We start from the raw sequence: 12593 nt of genomic DNA, 5'->3' as shown, positions 1-12593 counted from the left end.
GAAACGACTATCAGCTTTTTTTTAAGCCAGAGAAGAGTCTACTGCGTTGCATTCTGTGCTCTTTAAGGTATTCAATACTGATTTTCACCTAGCATCCAAATGTTTAATTGCATTAATTAGTTAGTACACAAGTTTATACTTTATTTTTTGATACCTATTGAAATGGTATGCAAAGTTTTTTAAGACTGTGTTTAATGAAGAGCTACAAAATTAAACCTGAAGCAATGAATGACAGTTGACCTTTTTTCCCCCTACTAGCAGGGGCGATAAGTTTTAAGCTGAGATGAATGATCAGTTGTGTAATCTTGAACCAAGAAAAGTAGGAAAACACCCTTGTATATTAGAATGATTTTGATAGTACAAGTAACAGAAAACGCATGTCAACCTGCTCTCAATAACCAAGTGATACAGGGCAGTCTTGAGACAGAGCTCAGTCAGAACTCATGCTCTTTTTCTTTTATTTATCTTGGCTCCGCTTTGTAGGTTTTGTCTTGACACTAGCTTCCCTGATTGTCTCCAACTGCCACCTGCAGTAACATTTTACCCTTCACATGGAGGGGGATTAAGGCATAGAGCTGGGGAGATACTTCCCACCATCATCGGACTTAACCCTTAGGATTTCTCCATTAAACTACTCTTGCTTTTGGCAAAGGAGAATGAGAGAATCCTGATTGTCTTGGGCTGGAGCCAGGTGTGGGATCAATCCACATGTCTTATATATTCAAACTATGTGGCTAATACATATTTGGCAGGATGGGATAGATATCAGAGCGGCAGCTCTAACAAAAATTTACTCTCTAGCAAAAGTTTGTTAAAGATACACTCTAGCATGTATTTACTAAGTTGCAGTAAGTAGTAAATTCTTTTCTCCCTTTGAAGTAAAATCTTGCTGACTATCACAATTGGCAAGTAGCTCAATCTGTGAACTCGAACAAAAATAATTGAGTGAACATTTCTCATCTCTGTTGTAGCTTTGCTGATCTATATCAAATGTATTGTGCTGTTTCCAGCAGTAAATTGATATAATTAAACATTTGTTTAATAAAAGCAGAAAACAGCCAATTGAGAGTTATTTATTTCATCCAGATATCACTGATTTGGTGTTTCTTAGGAAAAACAATGTAAATATTCACAACTGTCTTTTGTTTTTCCAAGCACTTCCACTGACATGATTAAAAGCTAAGATGCAATTATGTGAGTCTAATGTGTTGTGTCTAACCGATATAATACAGTATTCTGTCGTTGAGCCTTGAAACAAATCATCATATCTTAAACTCAACAAGGCGCAAATCTAGAGAGAGCCCCAAACTGGGAGAGGAGGGTATGACCTGCAAACAAATCTGACAGTCTTGGCCAATCTGGTGGGGGGTCTTGAAGCAAGAGTAGCTGTTAGAGGACCCCTGCATTGGGCAGAAATAGCAACAACCTTGTACTCCAACTGTGCTTAGTCACAGACTAGAGGGTGCTCATGAGGAGTGTGGACTTGCCTCAGAGGTTGCCGGGGAAGAGTACAGACCTGGTGGCTGTGATGTGCTGCCTGCTGAAGGGGTTGCAGCAGGGTGATGACGGATGACTGGCCTCCACACAGCCTAACAGTGAGTTCTTTTTTGAAGAGCAATGCAGTGGTACACTGCCTGTGCTGCCTCAGGCCCCGACGTGCTTTGGGCCCAATGCATTCTCCAGCCCCATCCTACACCAGTGTTTCTCCTTGTTCCTAAACTATGCTGTATTTTCTCCTCTCTCCTGCTTTAACGTGTTTCTGTGTATGTTGCCCCCTCTGCTTGGAATCTTATTTTTCCTTTTCTTTGTCTAGATCATGCATGCTAGAGGGTTTCTTTCTTTTTTTTTTTTAGGTCTGATACATTTATTTATTTTTATATATTTTTTATTTCAATGGGTTTTGGGGTACATGTGGTTTTTGGTTACATAGATGAATTGTACATTGTTGAAGTCTGAGAGTTGAGTGCACCTGTTACCCCAGTGTAGTGTACATTGTACCCAATAGGTAGTTTTTCATCCCTCAACCCCCTCCCACCCTCTCCTCTTCTGAATCTTCAATGTCCGTTGTATCACTATGCCTTTGCACACCCATAGATTAGCTCCCACTTACAAGTGAGAAAATGCAGTATTTGGTTTTCCATTTCTGAGTTACTTCACTTAGAATAGTGGGCATGGCAGAGTTTGACTGGCTGTCCTTAACTATCACTCTAAGTTAGATTTAGCTACTCTACATTTCCATACCCTCCTTTATTTTTTCTTTAGGGTATTCCGAACAATTTTGATCATTTTACTAATTATTTCTAATTGTTTGCCTAAAGTCATTCTTGCCAGCTTGACTGTACAGCCCATGAAGCTGAGCTCAGGTTTGCTTGTTCATAACTTGACAGCAGTACTTTGCATATAAGAAGTACTCCTTGAAAGTTTGGTACGTTTTATGCACTACAAGAACACACAGGAGAGTGGAACATAACACAGTTAGGAGACATGCTTTTTAGAGAAGGCTGAGACATAATAAGCAAATAGGAGGTAGACAGTGCATTAGTCCATTTTGCATTGCTACAAAGGAATACCTGAGGCTGGGTAATTTATAAAGGTAAGAGTTGTATTTGGTGTATGCCTATGCTGGCCGTACAAACATGGCATCAGAATCTATTTGGCTTCTCATGACCCCTCAGAAAGGTTTTACTCATGGCAAAAGGTGAAGGGGCAGCAGGCCTGTCACATGGCAAGAAGGGAGCAAGAAAGATGCCAGGCTCTTCGTAAGAACCAGTTCTCTTGGCCCAGCATGGTGGCTCACACCTGTAATCCCAGCACTTTGGGAGGCCGTGGCGGGCAGATCACGAGGTCAGAAGATCGAGACCATCCTGGCTAACATGGTGAAACCCCATCTCTACTAAAAATAAAAAAATTAGCGGGGTGACAGCACACGCCTGTAGTCCCAGCTACTTGGGAGGCTGAGGAGGGAGAATCACTTGAACCCAGGAGGCAGAGTGCCGGGTCCAACCCGCAGACCCTGACCCAGCAACGGATGAAAGACATACACTGACACAGATATTTTGCCAGTCAGTGGGGCTAAGGGGCTCTGCTGCCTGAGTCTGCAGCTCTCGCCTCCATAAGATGGCAAAGTTCGCATTTATTTAGTACAAATTAAATGACAAAGTTCTCAAGTAAACACCACTAGAGGGTAATTAACATTGTTGATCCCCCGAGTAGAGAGCAGTCATGAGCCCGCAGATGATCAAAGGTTGGTCTTAGGACCACATGAGTAAAAAAGCTATTTAGATAAACTCCTTTACATTCCTATGAATCTTTGCCCTAAGCTTTTAAGAGAATTCAGTTGCCTTCAGCCAAATCCTTTACTGAAACTATGCAAACCCGCTGGCCTTCCAAGAAGGTTTGTGTCTGTTTCCTATAACTTCCTAATTTCTCCCACCACCCTGATCGATCCCCTATAGCGGAGGTTGCAGTGAGCTGAGATCGAGACCAGTGCCTTCCAGCCTGGGCGACAGAGCAAGACTCTGCCTCAAAAAAAAAAGAACCAGAACAACCAGTTCTCTTGTGAACTAAAAGAGTGAGAACTTACTCATTAGCACAAAGGTGGCACTAAGCTATTCATGAGGGATCCACCCCCATGACCCAAACACCTCCCACCAGGCTCCACTTCAGAAATTGGGGATCACATTTCAACATGAGACTTGAAGGGGACAAACATCCAGACCACATCGGACAGCAAAGGGGAGAAGAGTGTTTCAGGAAGTACTGTAGCGCACACAGAGTGTGTATAGCACTTTGTAGGAGTGTTTCGGGAAGTACTGTAGGGCACACAGAGTGCGCATAGCACTTTGTAGGAGTGTTTCGGGAAGTACTGTAGGGCACACAGAGTGCGCATGGCACTTTGTAGGAGTGTTTCGGGAAGTGCTGCAGTGCACACAGAGTGCGCATGGCACTTTGTAGGAGTGTTTCGGGAAGTGCTGCAGTGCACACAGAGTGCGCATGGCACTTTGTAGGAGTGTTTCGGGAAGTGCTGCAGTGCACACAGAGTGCGCATGGCACTTTGTAGGAGTGTTTCGGGAAGTGCTGCAGTGCACACAGAGTGCGCATGGCACTTTGTAGGAGTGTTTCGGGAAGTGCTGCAGTGCACACAGAGTGCGCATGGCACTTTGTAGGAGTGTTTCGGGAAGTGCTGCAGTGCACACAGAGTGTGTATAGCACTTTGTAGGAGTGGGCACAACTCCTATCTCCATCCTCGTAGGGTCCTCACTGGGCCTTGAGAATTAAATTGACCTAAGATAGATTAACAAGAGCAAAGCATAAAATTTTATTTCATACAAATTTTACGTGGCATGGGAGCCCACATAAAGAAGTGAAGACCCAGAGAAGTACTTAAAGCCTGTTGCTTTATATACTAGATTGGACAAAGAATAGTACGTTGTGAAGAAGCATCTAACTTATGTGCAGAGGCTTGAAAGATAAGAGTTATTTTATTGTACTTTTTTTTATACTTTAAGTTTTAGGGTACATGTGCACAATGTGCAGGTTTGTTACATATGTATACTTGTGCCATGTTGGTGTGCTGCACCCATTAATGCGTCATTTATATTAGGTATATCTCCTAATGCTGTCCCTCCCCCCTATCCCCACCCCATGACAGGCCCCCGTGTGTGATGTTCCCCACCCTGTGTCCAAGTGTTCTCATTGTTCAGTTCCCACCTATGAGTGAGAACATGCGGTGTTTGGTTTTCTGTCCTTGGGATAGTTTGCTCAGAATGATGGTTTCCAGCTTTATCCACGTCCCTACAAAGGACATGAACTCATCCTTTTCTGTGGCTGCATAGTATTCCATGGTGTATATGTGCCACATTTTCTTAATCCAGTCTATCACTTTTGGACATTTGGGTTGGTTCCAAATCTTTGCTATTGTGAATAGTGCCGCAATAAACATACGTGTGCATGTGTCTTTATAGCAGCATGATTTATAATCCCTTATACCCAGTAATGGGATGGCTGGGTCAAATAGTATTTCTACTTCTAGATTTTTGAGGAATCACCACACTGTCTTCCACACTGGTTGAACTAGTTTACGGTCCCACCAGCAGTGTAAAAGTTTTCCTATTTCTCCACATCCTCTCCAGCACCTGTTGTTTCCTAACTTTTTAATGATTGCCATTCTAACTGTTGTGAGATGGTATCTCATTGTGGTCTTGATTTGCATTTCTCTGATGGCCAATGATGATGAGCATTTTTTCATGTGTCTGTTAGCTGCATAAGTGTCTGTTCTTATCCTTCTGCCACTTGTTGATGGGGTTGCTTGATTTTTTTCTTGTAAATTTGTTTAAGTTCTTTGTAGATTCTGGATATTAGCCCTTTGTCAGATGGGTAAATTGCAAAAATTTTCTCCTATTCTGTAGGTTGCCTGTTCACTCTGATGGTAGTTTCTTTTGCTGTGCAGAAGCTCTTTAGTTTAATTAGATCCCATTTGTCAATTTTGGCTTTTGTTGCCATTGCTTTTGGTGTTTTAGACATGAAGTCCTTGCCCATGCCTATGTCCTGAATGGTATTGCCTAGATTTTCTTCTAGGGTTTTTATGGTTTTAGGTCTGACATTTAAGTCTTGAATCCATCTTGAATTAATTTTTGTATAAGGTGTAAGGAAGGGATCCAGTTTCAGCTTTCTACATATAGCTAGCCAGTTTTCCCAGCACCATTTATTAAATAGGGAATCCTTTCCCCATTTCTTGTTTTTGTCAGGTTTGTCAAAGATCAGATGGTTGTAGATGTGTGGTATTATTTCTGAGGGCTCTGTTCTGTTCCATTGGTCTGTATCTCTGTCTTGGTACCAGTACCATGCTGTTTTGGTTACTGTAGCCTTGTTGTGTAGTTTGAAGTCAGGTAGCATGATGCCTCCAGCTTTGTTCTTTTGCCTTAGGATTGTCTTGGCAATTCAGGCTCTTTTTTGGTTCCATATGAACTTTAAAGTAGTTTTTTCCAATTCTGTGAAGAAAGTCATTGGTAGCTTGATGGGGATGGCATTGAATCTACAAATTACCTTGGACAGTATGGCCATTTCACCATATTGATTCTTCCTATCCATGAGCATGGAATGTTCTTCCATTTGTTTGTGTCGTCTTTTATTTCATTGAGCAGTGGTTTGTAGTTCTCTTTGAAGAGGTCCTTCACATCCCTTGTAAGTTGGATTCCTAGGTATTTTATTTTCTTTGAAGCAATTGTGCATGGGAGTTCACTCATGATTTGGCTCTCTGTTATTGCTGTATAGGAATGCTTGTGATTTTTGCACATTGCTTTTGTATCCTGAGACTTTGCTGAAGTTGCTTATCAGCTTAAGGAGATTTTGGGCTGAGATGATGGGGTTTTCTAAATATACAATCATGTTATCTGCAAACAGGGACAATTTGACTTCCTCTTTTCCTAATTGAATACCCTTTATTTCTTTCTCCTGCCTGATTGCCCTGGCCAGAACTTCCAACACTATGTTGAATAGGAGTGGTGAGAGAAGGCATCCATGTCTTGTGCCGGTTTTCAAAGGGAATGCTTCCAGTTTTTGCCCATTCAGTATGATATTGGCTGTGGGTTTGTCATAGATAGCTCTTATTATTTTGAGATACGTCCCATCAATACCTAATTTATTGAGAGTTTTCAGCATGAAGGGCTGTTGAATTTTGTCAAAGGCCTTTTCTGCATCTATTGAGATAATCGTGTGGTGTTTGTCTTTGGTTCTGTTTATATGATGGCTTATGTTTATTGATTTGCATATGTTGAACCAGCCTTGCATCCCAGGGATGCAGCCCACTTGATCATGGTGGATAAGCTTTTTGATGTGCTGCTGGATTCAGTTTGCCAATATTTTATTGAGGATTTTTGCATCGATGTTCATCAGGGTTATTGGTCTAAAATTCTCTTTTTTTGTTGTGTCTTTGCCAGGCTTTGGTATCAGGATGATGCTGACCTCATAAAATGAGTTAGGGAGGATTCCATCTTTTTCTGTTGATTGGAATAGTTTCAGAAGGAATGGTACTAGCTCCTCTTTGTACCTCTGGTAGAAATTGGTTGTGAATCCATCTGGTCCTGGACTTTTTTTGGTTGGTAGGCTCTTAATTATTGCCTCAATTTCAGAGCCTGTTATTGGTCTAGTCAGGGATTCAACTTCTTCCTAGTTTAGTCTTGGGAGTGTGTATGTGTCCAGGAATTTATCCATTTCTTCTAGATTTTCTAGTTTATTTGCGTAGAGGTGTTTATAGTATTCTCCGATGGCAGTTTGTATCTCTGTGGGATCGGTGGTGATATCCCCTTTATCATTTTTTATTGCATCTATTTGATTCTTCTCTCTTTTCTTCTTTATTAGTCTTGTTAGCAGTCTATCAATTTTGTCGATCTTTTCAAAAAACCAGCTCCTGCATTCATTGATTTTTTGTGTTTCTATCTCCTTCAGTTCTGCTCTTATCTTAGTTATTTCTTGCCTTCTGCTAGCTTTTGAATGTGTTTGCTCTTGCTTCTCTAGATCTTTTAATTGTGATGTTAGAATATCAATTTTAGATCTTTCCTGCTTTCTCTGAAGCTTGTGCATGTATCATGTAGTTCTCGTGCCATGGTTTTCAGCTCCATCAGGTCATTTAAGGTCTTCTCTACACTGTTTATTCTAATTAGCCATTCGTCCAATCTGTTTTCAAGGTTTTTAGCTTCTTTGCGATGAGTTCGAACATCCTCCTTTAGCTCAGAGAAGTTTATTATTACCAGTCTTCTAAAGCCTTCTTCTCTTAACTCATCAAACTCATTCTCTGTCCAGCTTTGTTCCATTGCTGGCAAGGAGCTGCATTCCTTTGGAGGAGAAGAGGCGCTCTGATTTTTAGAATTTTCAGCTTTTCTGTTCTGGTTTCTCTCCATCTTTGTGGTTTTATCTACCTTTGGTCTTTGATGATGGTGACGTACAGATGGGGTTTTGGTGTGGATGTCCTTTGTGTTTGTTAGTTTTCCTTCTAACAGTCAGTACCCTCAGCTGCAGGTCTGTTGGAGTTTGCTGGAGGCCCACTGCAGACCCTGTTTGCATAGGTATCACCAGCAAAGGCTGCAGAGCCGTAAATATTACAGGATGGCAAATGTTGCTGCCTGTTTGTTCTTCTGGAAGCTTCGTCTCAGAGGGTCACCAGTCCATATGAGGTGTCTGTCGGCCCCTACTGGTAGGTGCCTCCTAGTTAGGTGACTAGGGGGTCAGGAACCCACTTGAGGAGGCAGTCTGTCCGTTATCAGATCTCAAACTCAGTCCTGGGAGATCCACTACTCTCTTCAAAGCTGTCAGACAGGGATATTTAAGTCTGGAGAAGTTTCTGCTGCCTTTTGTTCAGCTATGCCCTGCCCCTAGAGGTGGAGTCTACAGAGGCAGGCAGGCCTCCTTGAGCTGTGGTGGGCTCCACCCAGTTGGAGCTTCCAGGCTGCTTTGTTTACCTACTTAAGCCTCAGCAATGGCAGGCGTAGGACCCTCCGAGCCAGGGATGGTGGGCGTAGGACCCTCCGAGCCAGGCATGGTATATAATCTCCTGGTGTGCCGTTTGCTAAGACCATTGGAAAAGCGCAGTATTAGGGTGGGAGTGACTGATTTTCCAGGTGCTGTCTATCACGGCTTCCCTTGGCTAGGAAAGGTAATTCCCCGACCTCTTGCACTTCCTGTGTGAGGCGATGCCTCACCCTGCTTTGGCTCATGGTGCGTGGGCTGCACCCACTGTCCTGCACCCACTGTCCAACGAGCCCTAGTGAGATGAACCCGGTACTTCAGTTGGAAATGCAGAAATCACCCGTCTTCTGCATTGCTCAGGCTGGGAGCTGTAGACTGGAGCTGTTCCTATTAGGCCATCTTGGAACCTCCCCGAAAGATAAGAGTTATTTTATAACAAGACAAGGATGCCCTCTCTCAGCATTCCTATTCAACATAGTATTGAAAGTTGTAGGCAGGGCTGTCAGTCAAGAGAAAGAAATAAAGGCCATTCAGCTAGGAAGAGAGGAAGTCCAACTATCTCTGTTTGCAGATGACACGATCCTATATCTAGAAAACCCCATTGTCTCAGCCTAAAAGCTTCTTAAGCTGATAAGCAGCTTCAGCAAAGTCTCAGGATACAAAATCAGTGTGCAAAAATCACTAGCATTCCTATACACCAACAACAGGCAAGCTGAGAGCAAATCATGAATGAACTCCCCACTCATAATTGCCACAAAAAGAATAAAATACCTAGGAATACAGCTAACACGGAAAGTGAAGGACTTCTTCAAGGAGAACTACAAACCACAGCTCTAAGAAATCAGAGATGACCCAAACAAATGGGAAAACATTCCATGCTCATGGACAGGAAGAATCAATATCATGAAAATGGCTATACTGCCCAAAGTAATTACTAGATTCAATGCTGTTCCCATTGAATAATTGAATAATAAAACTACCAACACATTCTTCATAGAAATAGAAAAAAACTAATTTAAAATTCATATAGAACCAAAAAAAGGGCCCAAATAACCAAGGCAATCCTAAGCAAAGAGAAGAAAGCTTGGAGGCATCATGCTACCTGACTTCAAACTATACCACAGGGCTGCAGTACAAGAACAGACAGGTAGACCAATGGAGCAGAACAGAAATAAGACCACACACCTATAACCATCTGATTTTTGACAAACTTGACAAAAACAAGCAATGGGGGAAAGATTCCCTATTTAGTAAATGGTGCTGGGAGAACTGGCTAGCCATATGCAGAAAACAGAAACTGGACCACTTCCTTATACCATATACAAAAGTCAACTGAAGATAGATGAAAGACTTAAATGCAACACCCAAATCTCTCAAAACTCTAGAAGAAAACCTAGGCAATGCCATTCAGGAAACAGGCACGGGCAAAGATTTCACGATGAAGACACCAAAAGCAACTGGAACAAAAGCAAAAATTGACAAATGGTATGTAATTAAACTAAAGAGCTTCTGCACAGCAATAGAAACTATAAACAGTAAACAGACAACCTACAGAATGGGAGAAAATTTTTGCAATCTGTGCATCTGATAAAGGTCTAATATTCAGCATCTATAAGGAATGTAAACAGATTTACATGAGAAAAACAACCCCATTAAAAAGTGGGCAGAGTGATTATATTAAATCTGAGGAAGTGGAGTATCTGTGAGCTTCCACCTGACTTTACATTTAACTTGGAAGGTCAACACTGTATTTTATTTGATGTTATAGCAAGAGAAAAGCAACATTAGAAGGGAAAATAATACAAGATTTCCCTCCATCCATACTCCTACCTCCATATGAGATCATGAAGGCTTTTTAAAATTTCTCCTGATGATACACATAAACTGTATCAAATCTTTATATGCCTCTTCTCCATCTAATAAATCATATCAAATTATTATATATTTGGTATTTCTACTTATTAAATTATAAATATGAATCTATAATCAAGGTATATTTTATAATAGGCCTCTTACTATAAAATGTTAATTGTAAATAAAATGCAAAATAGTATTTAATATATTAAAGAACTATATGTTAGAAATTCATAGAATTTGAATTAGGTCTGTCCTGATCCTAAAGGAGTTTACTATCTAGAACATGAGATTATTTTTTTTAAATTCCCCTAAATTACCTTATTAGTTCATATATCCATCTAATTGAAACCTAATCCCCCTTAACATTTATTCTTCCGCAAAAGGATTCTCTCATACCTGGGACTTTTTAAGGCTTTGCTTTCATGTTGCCACATTGTTTATCTGTAACTGAGTCATGAATAATACATTATCAGCATGCCATCTGACATGTCTGAGTCTTCAAAGGACACATATATTTTCGGATGCTTTGATACACACTTGAGATCTAAACCCTAGGATTTGGTAGAAAACATTAAAAGCTGTCTCTCTAAACATCTAAACATATAAGATGCACATTCTTTACAATAAAGCAGAAATAAATTAAGATTATGAGGCCCAAAGAAAAACAGGATAGGTCTCTTTAGGATATTTACTAGTATTGTATGGCAACAGAATCAGTTACTTCAATTTTAAACATAGACTATATATTAGACAAAATCTGAGCAGAAAAGTTTCCATTAATTTCAGTCTGAATGCTTTGGAGATTTAAACCAATACTAGTTTTATTTGCTGAAACCTCAATACATTTTAGCCCGCTTATATTATGCCATGTAATTTCTTAAGCAGTTTTTAAATCAAGTAATGAAGGATGGTGAGTAGGTGATATGAATGAGGGCAAATGCTTATATTATATATATATATATATATATATATATATATATATATATATATATATTCAGCATCTATAAGGAATTTAAACAGATTTACATGAGAAAAACAACCCCATTAAAAAGTGTGCAGAGTGATTATATTAAATCTGAGGAAGTGGAGTATCTGTGAGCTTCCACCTGACTCTACATTTAACGTGGAAGGTCAACACTGTATTTTATTTGATGTTATAGCAAGAGAAAAGCAACATTAGAAGGGAAGATAATACAAGATTTCCCTCCATCCATACTCCTACCTCCATATGAGATCATGAAGGCTTTTTAAAATTTCTCCTTTTGATACACATAAACTGTATCAATTCTTTATATGCTTCTTCTCCATCTAATAAATCATATCAAATTATTATATATTTTGTATTTCTACTTATTAAATTATAAATATGAATCTATATATAATATATAAAATAATATATCTATATATTATATAATATATAATATATCTATAGATTATATAATAATTATATAATATAATAATAATTATATATTATATAATAATATAATAATATAATCTGTATATAATATATATATACACATAGACACACACACACACAAATGACTGTGAATTAAATACTACTGAAGGCCATGTGTTTATTACATATTATTATTTTTTATTTTCTTAATAGGCTGGGCAAGTACTGAATTGCGATTTACATAATTTAAGACATTTCTGTATTATTTGATTATGTCCAAATTGAAGTTATTGACTCTTGACCATTAGTACTCTGTTAAGAATTGTCTTTCTATTTAAATTCTACGTGGCATTTCTCAGATAGATACATTATCTTTATACATCAGCAAATTCTATGAGCTTAGAATATTTTGTTTTATCTTCTAACTATCAGTATTGGATTTAGGTCTACATTTTTTTTGTAATGGACTAGTGGATTTGTTTTATCTTCATACTAAATATGAACATTCTCCTCAATTGAAAATAAAATTTAAGGCTAACTATCTGATTGGACTAATTACTCAGCAGCATAAAAAGATGTGACCCATGGGGTTGCAGGAAAAACCATGATAGTACCCGAAGAGATGTCTTTCCAGGTACTCTGGTGTCTCAGTACAGCCTGCTTCACTCATGAGCTGATATGTTTGGCATGATCTAAAGGAAAATATATGTGTGTGTATGTGTCAAAATGTATTCTGAAAAGGAAAAAATCTTTGTAGTGGAGAAGCCTGGCAGATACATTAATCAAGTGAACAACATTAACATCATTATATCATACTAATAACACCCTCCTACATGGATGTAAGTTGAGAAGGGCACTTGTGGAGTTCTTCTCTGAA

At 39.5% G+C, this 12593-nt stretch overlaps 1 protein-coding gene across 1 annotated transcript in view; it reads left to right on the top strand.

Moving 5' to 3' along the window:
- Nucleotides 1–12593, top strand: part of TPK1 (thiamin pyrophosphokinase 1) — a 398550-nt gene that overhangs the window by 225177 nt on the left and 160780 nt on the right. The window lies entirely within an intron of this gene.

This window comes from Nomascus leucogenys, chromosome 13 (assembly GCF_006542625.1).
Source record: "Nomascus leucogenys isolate Asia chromosome 13, Asia_NLE_v1, whole genome shotgun sequence".
In the NCBI taxonomy this organism is placed as follows: Eukaryota; Metazoa; Chordata; class Mammalia; order Primates; family Hylobatidae; genus Nomascus; species Nomascus leucogenys.
This window is presented reverse-complemented; position numbering and strand designations above follow the sequence as displayed.